The sequence below is a fragment of the Eriocheir sinensis genome, chromosome 56 (assembly GCF_024679095.1).
Source record: "Eriocheir sinensis breed Jianghai 21 chromosome 56, ASM2467909v1, whole genome shotgun sequence".
In the NCBI taxonomy this organism is placed as follows: Eukaryota; Metazoa; Arthropoda; class Malacostraca; order Decapoda; family Varunidae; genus Eriocheir; species Eriocheir sinensis.
The window spans coordinates 6,583,980-6,592,233 of record NC_066564.1 but is presented as its reverse complement, the minus strand read 5'-3'; the positions used below and the strand labels follow the sequence as shown (position 1 = coordinate 6,592,233).

Below are 8,254 nucleotides of genomic sequence, written 5' to 3'. Positions count from 1 at the left end.
ACAGACATAGCGAGAACGATATGCTTGAACCAGTGGAAATGAAACCCCCAGCGGATCATTGGTTACTCTGATGATGTATGGACGAGGAACTTGGACTGACATGCATAGAAAAAAATGTGATCCGCAGTACCTCGGAGAATGTATTTGTTTTTTGTATATTTTATTTATTTATTTATTATTATTTTTTTTTGTGTGTGTGTGTGTGTGTTACTTATTCCTTCCTGCCACTGTCTTCTCTCACATTGTTGTCTTTGTACATCCCGTGTCTTGCTTAACCTAATGATGTACTTTCTCTTTCCCCGGGAGGCTGTGTATTCCCCGCTTTCCTTTCTTAATATTATCCCCTAGTGTTACCTATTTATGTCCGGTGTCACGGCCTAATGTTGCTCTTTCTCTTCTTCCAGGTAAGGGAACGGAGCTTAGAGGAGATTGGAAGGAAGGCGGTTTATAGAATTGAAGGTAAGACATGAAGCGGGGATATAATAGTGATGGGTCAAAGGAATGTTTAAGTGTCATGTTGAATGGAAGTCACGAGTTCTTCAAAGGGAACAAAAGAACGAGAAACTTCAAGGAACCAGAGAAAAAAAAAGGAGGAAAGAAAGAGTTAGACTAAAAAGCGGTAAAGGAGCCTCCGGCGTGCCCACAAGACTGGTGAAGTTTTAAGTGGATCTTTTTTTTTTTTTTATCTTACAATCGCTGGAAGCAGAGCATAGTGATTTATTGCACTCGGCGGAATCTTTTACAATATGGTTTGATGACGTGTCTCTGGTCAGTCGATGAGCATTCACTACGAAACCGAAACCCAGCTTGTTCTGCTGGCTAGATAGTATTGCTAGTATTGCGTTTACTCGATTTGTGATGACTTAAGTGTTTCTCTTAGGTTGCTGGGGTACACTAATTGGTCGCTTATCTGTGTATGTCATTCTCCCAAACCTCATGAATTCTGTGACTTAGGAGTAGATGAACCGTGCGGAAAGGTGTTGGAAGACATACAGGGGCAGCACGGCGGCACTAAAACTTGACAAGAAGAGTAAGAAAATTCTAATTAAGAAAGGCGTTAGACAAGGTAACACCACATCTCTAAAACTACTAAAGCCTTGTTTAAAGCGGTATTGAAAAATAAGATTAGGATGACGTAAGAGTCAGGATAGACGGTGAATAACTTAACCTTAGATTAGCAGATGATAAAGTTATACTAAGTGATTCTGAGGAAATTTTTCAAGAATGATCAAGGGACTACACAAAGAGACCCTGAAAGTTGATCTGAATGATTATGAACATGGAGAAAACAAAGGTTACGTTAATAATCATATCGTAAAACAACAAATAATGATCGGGAATTAAGCACCAACCGAAAACAACCTCTTTCTTGGTCACTCCTGGTTCACAGTCTCCTTCCCCTTTCCCTTTCACGCACCACCACTACTACTACTACTACTACTACTACTACCACTACTACTACTACTACCACTACTACTACTACTACTACTACTACTACTACTACTACTACTACTACTACTATTACTACTACTATTACTACTACTACTACTACTACTACTGCTACTACTACAAGGAAGAAGAATGATTATGTTTGGTTTGGTTTTGCGGGCGCAGGGATTAGTGGGCTTTCTTTTTTTATTTCTTAGTTTATTGTCCTTGTGCTGCTTCCTTTACTGAAAAGAAAAATTAAGGGAACAGAGAAAGACACGTATGTAGGGCAGACAGCTAGTGCCAGCCCGGGCCACGAAAACAAATCAGATAGAAAACAGGAATTGGATACAGCGCTTTCGATAATCATAGGGAATATCCTGACTGGCAAAGAAGATACGAAACGAAGGAGATGCCGACGGAGTACAGAGGATGAAATAGAATACAGGCAATAAAGGCTTGGGAATATCAAGTGAGCAAGAGTTTTTTGCGCCAAAGGAAGCAGCTCGGGGGCAAAGCAAAAACAAATGTTAAAAATAATACAGAAAAATACAAAACGAAGGAGATGCCGACGGAGTACAGAGGATGAGATAGAATACAGGCAATAAAGGCTTGGGAATATCAAGTGAGGAAGAGTTTTTTGCGCCAAGGGAAGCAGCTCAGTGGCAAAGCAAAAAAACAAAATAAAATAAAAAAGTTGAAATAGCCCGCTAATCGCTTCTCCCTCAAACGAACAAAAAGCAACAGACAGCAAGAGGTGATGATTTAGAGAAAAAATATATCCACACAGAAGATGGCGGGGGAATATAAAGCCATTTGAAGATTACAGAACGTTGAGAGCTATTGAGTGCCACTAGAACAGGAAGGACAGGAAGCAAGAACTGAAGAGATATTGATGGTAAAAAATGGAAATAACGCAGGAAAGATACGGCCATTTGCAGATTACAGAATGTTAAGAGCTATTGAATGCCACTAGAACAGGAAGGACAGGTAGCAAGAAATAAAGAGATAGTGTTAGCAAAATATAAAAATCACGCAGGAGAAATACGGAAGACTGCAATATAACGAACAGATTACAGAGCGATACGAACAATGGCGTTAGAACAGAGGTGCAGGTGTCAATAGGTGAGGAGGAAAGCGAGTAGAAAAAAAAGGGTTAATTATACAGAAGCACCTGGCGCCTCACCTGCTAACTAGGCTAATTAAAAGCGACACATGGTCTTCACGCCGCTAAATTAGAGGAAGCTGTGGAGATTAATCATTCCGCCGCCTCGGACATCAGAAGTATTGTCTCGTTCCGCGCTGAAAGTCTGGCGCCGCGTCATGCTGGTAATTGGCCCTGGGGAATTTGTTGCCGTGTGTGTGTGTGTGTGTGTGTGTGTGTGTGTGTGTGTGTAAGGGGTAATTGTGTGGGGTGACAGGGTGTGGGAGAACGGATTGTGTGTGTGTGTGTGTGTGTGTGTGTGTGTGTGTGTGTGTGTGTGTGCGCGGGCGTATGATGATGATGATAATAAAAATAATAATAATAATAATAATAATAATAATAATAATAATAATAATAATAACTGATAAGAAATAATAATATTTGGTTCAACTTAACTTTGCGTCCGTTTGGTTTGAAAATTTGCAGGTTACAAAAATTAACAGAAAAAAATACATTACTGGTACAAAATGAAGAATACTGGCGTGGAGGCGAGATGGAGTGCAGTGTAGTGACGCCAAGACCCGACAAAGTCTCAGAACGTTGGTGAGACGCTAAAACCAGGTCATCCCCAAGTCAGTCTGTGAGTCGTGACCGTTGACAGCGGGAGGCCATGTGGAGCGTTATTGAAAGGTCACTCATGTATTAGCTTCATAGAGAGCTCTGAAGTCCGGGTCGATGAGGTACGAGGGGAGGGTTACTACAGCCGGGTGATGGTGGTTGGGGAGGCTGTTGCACTATGATTGGAGGCGGCCCAGGCGGGAGGTGAATCGTGCTGGACCATCGTGTGTGTGTGTGTGTGTGTGTGTGTGTGTGTGTGTGTGTGTGTGTGTGTGTGTGTGTTGGTCTTGGCGTGGCCGTGTGTTTCTTTTATATGTGAGTTTGTGACGCGTAACATATTTTCTTTTAATCATCTTCTATACACTGTCAGTTCCGCAACAATTATGACTCCAGTTTTTTGTTATGTAATTTATCTACTTTTTCGTTTGCTTATCTGTTCATGTCATCATATTTTCTATTTCACTTCGTTTTTTCCTGATCGCACACACCTTCACTTGTCGACTTTGCAACTTTCATTTTCTAGATCGGTCGTCGGTGAATGATTTATGCTTCAGAGCAAGGCTGTGGCGGGTTCTCTGGTCCAGAGTCACTAGCCATGGTGTGGGGGAGGTGGCGGCAGCGCGTGGTTAATTACTGGTGCTGCCTCCCTTCCCTTCACCTCGGCCGCCGCGCTCCTCGTGTAGACTCACGCTGTTGTCTTCCCTCGCTCTCTCTTTGTTGCGGCGAACGTTTGATTAATTGCCTGGATGTTGTTATTGTTGTTGTTGCTATTGGTTCTGGTGGTGGTGATGGTGATAATTCTGGTATTTAAACATGAGTGTACAAGTTCGTTGCAAATCCTGCCCATTTAAGTTGTCAATGTAATTGTCCACCTGTTTGAGTTAAAAATTCCCTTAATTAATTGCAACAGGCTGGGCAGCAGCAGCAGCAGCAGCAGGGTCGAGTCCTTTTCTCCTAAACAAAAAGTTAGCCTCGGCCATTTCTTAGCCAGTTCTTGAATTAATTAGTCAATTTAAAGTTTGCTTTCTCGACGATCTCTAATTTCTCGAATCCAGCAGAGAGTGGGCTTATCAACGTTTTGAATTTCTCTTATTAAATTTTTGTTTCCACTCAGCCAAGTTTTGCCGGGGAGGAGCGGGTGGCGGGACGAGTGTCTCAGCGGCACGCCACGCCGGGGAGTGTGCCAAGGACACACACACACACACACACACACACACACACACACCTGTGTGTGTATGAAGGTGAATGTTAAGAATATTCATGTAATAAGGAGCAGCTCCTATGGATACTTATATTTCTTTGCCTTTAACAATATTGCAGCAATGCCTTACCTCCGTGGTGCAGTGGTTAGCGCTCCTAGCTACGATTCCGAGGGTCTGGGTTCGAGTCCCGCACCGAGCAGTTGGCACGCAGCCCACTCAGCTGTACATTCTCCCTTCGAGCTGGTCGATAAATGGGTACTTGGGGAGAGTTGGAGAAGGTAAACTGTAATAACCCGGACGTCACGCCTGCCCTGTGTCCGTATATATATATTTCATTTTTATTTAAATCATGATACTTTTACTCTGACTGAACTCTTACCCACCACACGCTCAAGGGCTAATGCGAAAGAGATGAGCACCGAGGCCGCGCGTAGTTAGAGCGTATACCCCAAACTTTACCTTTGCCTTGCCGTGCCACTCACGCACCAGCCAGAGCCATAGTAGCGGCCCGACACTAAAAGGTTTTATTGCCGTGCCATCATAACGTGCTGAGGCAGTGATTGTGGTGGAATAAGAGTGGCTGTGCACCTCCTTGCTGACAAGTGAGGAGGAAGTGTCTGTGCAACCCTCCGTGTACGGGTGTGGAGGGAGCAAAACTGTTACTGAGGACCGTGCACCCACACGCAGGCGACAGTATTGTAAGTTCTCAGTGCTGCAGACGGATCCTACACCATCATTATTATTTTTTTACTTCAGCCGTTCAGAGCAGGGCACACCTTTTCTCAGGTTCCCCTATTGATGCATGGCTCATAAGTATCAGTCTTAATTCTGCCAGTGACTTACAACCACGCGTGTTCATCTTCTGCTGTTGTGGCTGACGGGGCTGTGAGAGTCTCTCACTGCGGCAGCGACCAGTGGTGCGGAGTTTAACGACTTTGTTTAGACAAACTTAGAAACAACAAAAGTCGTCGAAATCAAAATTGAGGAACATCTGTAGTTATCTGTAAATGACTGGCAGTCTCTTGCGTGATGGTCAAAAGTTATCGAACACACTGCGGTGGTAGACTGAAAATAATCGGCAGAGGGCGACGCAAGAGGTCGTAGCAGTGCTGGCCGGGTGGTCGCTGCACTTTTCATAATCGTGAAGTGTCGCGTTTAATCCCGCCAACAGCGGCTATTTTTATTGTCATCAAGCAAGTGGAGCATCTCGACAAACATGAACCACCACTGTACGTAAAACATGTCCACGCCGGCCAGGGTTGGAAAAAATCATGATTTTTTATAATAAAAAAAAATCAATTTATTTGATTTAAGTCGATTTTTTTTTTTACTTTAATCGTTTTTTTGGTTTACGTTGATTGTTTGTTTCACTTCTATGAGGGCATTTTCTTCAAAGATACTTTGCCAATGTCAAATGAAACCATTGTTTAGTGTTGGTATATTACCCAAAATGAGGCTTCACTTCAAAATCATAAGTAAAATAACAAGGATAGTTTAATCAGATCTGACGAGTCAAAATAACCACCACATAAATATATATATATATATATATATATATATATATATATATATATATATATATATATATATATATATATATATATATATATATATATATATATATATATATATATATATATATATATATATATATATATATATATATATATATATATATATATATATATATACACACATATACAGTATATTTAATTTTTATTTAAATCATGGTACTTTTACTCTGACTGAAATCGATTTAAATCACATGATTTAAATAATTTAATTTAAATCAAAACAACCCTGTCGCCGGTACAGAAGCATGAAAACTGCCGGACCTCTGCATGATATAGTAAAAGCATCGTGTGTCCCTACATAAAGTGTAGAAGCCTCAGAAAAATCCCTCCAGTAGACACCCTTCGCCTGGGTATGTTACTATTTTGTTAAAAGTGTTGTTGCATTCTGATGTACAATAATAAATATCATTCATATATCACAGAATGGTGAAGTAGGCAGTGCCACTCCATGTAATGCCTCAGTGTTCAGAAAGACAGAGGGAAAGCTTGCGTTGTGGAGACTGAGGCATTGATCAAGACATATTGAATGGTGGCAGGAAAAGTCGATGCAGCGCTGCTGGGCCTCATGTCTTTGAGTTATGATCCAGATTACGCCTGATGTTTTGCTCAAGCCTTCACTTGGTTCACAGCACTGACATAACTCTTATAAAGCTGTAGATGTGATTTGTAACACTTATCTGTCCTGGAGGTTCAAAAATTAGAAAAAAAAGACTCGTGGGTTTAGTGCTCCCATGGAAAGGAGTTTGCTGCAACGGTAAAAATTATAAAATATCACCCGTGCAATTAATGAATCATCGTGTGGGCGGAGGTGTGGGCCGCTGCCGACCACACAAAAGATTTTATCAGGAATACGCAAATAATATCAGGTTGACGTTCAGGATAAAGAGGTCTCTGTATTGACCCTATTTGCCGTGGTCCTTATAATTTATCAAGCGAAACCGACACAAATGACATCCATCTCATCCCACACAAGAGGAGGCGCCCCCACGCCTTCGGTAGAGTTGAAATTCTGTGTCCAATACATAGCGGCGCAACTCTTGTGCCCATCCCCGCTAGGCCATCGTGCCCTTCCCCGCCGTCATTAGCCCGGAATAACAACCGAGAATCCATCAAGGCAGAAAATAATGCAGGGCTTTGGGCGTCCCACACCTCCATAATTGCGTGGCTGCAGACCGAAGGGGAAGGGGAGGCAGCCCGTAATGGTGTGAGGCCCGGACACAGGCAGAGAAAGAGGCAAACAATAATCAGGCTTACGGGCAGACATAAACAATCCAGCTGGCTGCCCCACAAACAGACGCGACGCATTAAGGGACAAACAGATTTAGAATTAAGGAAAGCGAGCGGGCGACGAGGTTACAGTACTGGGCGGTGACTCATCTTCACGTCTTTCACCGTGGCTAATGTGTCCTGAACTTCCTGACGTGTTGAGAATACTTTGCAGCAGTATATCTTAGACTCTAAGATATACTGCTACAAAGTTGGAAACCACTGTCTTGGAGGATACATTCGAAATTTATCGCCAGGAAGTAATACGTACCTAAGGTCTCAAGACACCACTGGAGGCTATAGGACAAAATCTATTGCCTCAAACAATCTTGGATCCTAGGAAACTCAGAATCCATTACTACAAAATTTTACATATATATTGGCGAGTCCTCAAACAGAGACAAAGATATATATTTACGAACATTCCAACAGTTATGTACATACATGTGTGTTTGTTAGTTTCCTGCTGTTCTCTCTGTGTAGGCGCAAGAATAAAAACCTGAAGCTCATTCGATCGTGTTAGCCGCTTAAAGCCATCTCCCTGCAGCTTTCCTCCTCATTGAATTAAATCATAAGCGTGCTCAGCAGTCCTTCTGGCAATGTAATTCCCTCCTATTCAAAATGTATGAATAATGCCTTTCATTAATTCTTGTGACTCCCTCTCTCTCCCTCTTCGCCGATACCATAATCAGACGTTGCACTCCAATCAGCCCTGTTCAGATGCATCAGCCCAGCATCGTTTTCTATTTCTCTTTTGGCAGACTGCACACCTTAACACCTTAAAGAGGCATGAAAACTATAATATGATGCTCTGGTTCTAATTACAAAGTACTATGTCTCGCAAAAAGGAAATCATAGTGGACTTACTTTGTTTAATATATTTTCCTCTCTGTTAAACATTGACATGTTCCCTTCACGATCATCTTTCACTTTCAAACATTTCATGTCGTCTTAATATTTGTCATGCTTAGCACATCACTCAGTCAAAACCTTCGTCCCTCTTCTTAAGAGATCAACAATAA

General features: G+C 42.0%; 1 long non-coding RNA gene across 2 annotated transcripts in view; it reads left to right on the top strand.

Moving 5' to 3' along the window:
• LOC126984217 (uncharacterized) overlaps positions 1-8,254 on the top strand; it is a 107,654-nt gene that overhangs the window by 30,727 nt on the left and 68,673 nt on the right. The window contains exon 2 of one of the 2 annotated variants that reach the window (XR_007736494.1): positions 405-459. The exons of the other annotated variant lie outside the window; for it this stretch is intronic. This is a non-coding gene — a long non-coding RNA (uncharacterized LOC126984217). The remainder of the gene's footprint in view (positions 1-404; positions 460-8,254) is intronic. 2 annotated transcript variants of the gene reach the window in all.